This window comes from Arachis ipaensis, chromosome B05, assembly GCF_000816755.2.
Source record: "Arachis ipaensis cultivar K30076 chromosome B05, Araip1.1, whole genome shotgun sequence".
Lineage (NCBI taxonomy): Eukaryota > Viridiplantae > Streptophyta > Magnoliopsida > Fabales > Fabaceae > Arachis > Arachis ipaensis.
This window is the reverse complement of record NC_029789.2, coordinates 9,480,084-9,481,468: the sequence shown is the minus strand read 5'-3', so window position 1 is coordinate 9,481,468 and position 1,385 is coordinate 9,480,084.

Sequence of the window (1,385 nt, the reverse complement as noted above, 5' to 3'; positions counted from 1 at the left end):
ATCTATACATTTCTTTTTTATTAATCTTCTTATTTTTTCTTAAAAAATTAAATAAAAATAAAAAAAGAAAACACATAAGACAGAAGAGGAGAAGACAATCCAGTCCAAAAAAAAGAAAAGGCGCAGAAGAACCGTAGAATAAGAAATTGGACATGGAGAAGATGTACGATTTACTAGAAGTTGAACGCGTAAGAAAAGTAAAAAGGAAAACACGTTTAGAAATATATTTTGTTAGATTTGATTACAAAATTAATTTGGTCATTCAATATTTTTTTTATAAGTAATTACTTTTTGAGAAAAATTTTAAACGTTTCTGACAATTATTTTAAAAGACATGACAATTATTTCAAAAGACAACGAGATCTTTAAAAAAAATATTTAATCTAACTCTTGAATTTTATTTTTATAAGACTGATTAACTCGTGTGTTAATGTTTTTTTTTATAGAGAGACTAATCAATCTTATAAAAATAAAGATCAAAAATTGAATTGGGTATTCACTCTCATTTATCTTTATAAAATACTCCTAGATCAACCTCTCAGCGTATCAACTTGCATTGTTTGATATATTGACAGATAACCATAAATAAATATCTAACAATCTTTTAGTCAACATGTAATTAATTCAGAAATATCGTATTTCTCAAGCCAGGACAAATTAAACTGATTATCGCATAATTAAAACACAAATTATTGTATCTTATTTAATACAATCTAATTGACCCGGTGCATCTACCACTTGCCTGAACATTATCTGATCCTTTGTTTAATAAACATTCAAATTCAAATGGGGTAATAATTTGCTATTAATTGTTTCCATTCTCTACTATCAACGCAATAACGAATAAATAAATATAAAGTCAAGGCTATGGTGTAATGGTGGAAAACTTCAAGTTTTGAACATGCATTTATATATATATATACAACTTGATTTTGAGCTGTTGATTAAGTTACCCAAATGCACTTGCTAGTTCTGCATGCTCTAAGTTCCGAGATGGAATAATCTTATATTCTAGAGAGAGACTTGTATCCTGCAGGGGGAATATAATCATTAAAAAAACAAACAGAGCATTCACTCTAATTAAATTATATAGTCAAAAGTTGACATATGCTTATAAAATTGTTAATATGCGTGCTTCCATCAGCTGGGTTTGAACTTTGAACTTTGAATCGATCGGATAAACGCCGTAAGAAAAACCACGTACGTACACAGTTACGTAGAATTCTGGAAAACCCAACTTTTCGAAAACCGGCAGCCATGGAGCAGAAGAGAGGTAGGAAAGGAGATTGGCAGGTGAAGATTCCGGCACAGCGTTTGGAAATAAGCTGACCGTCCAATGCAATGCGTCATCCATTTGAACATTTTATTGTATTTTTCTGATATAA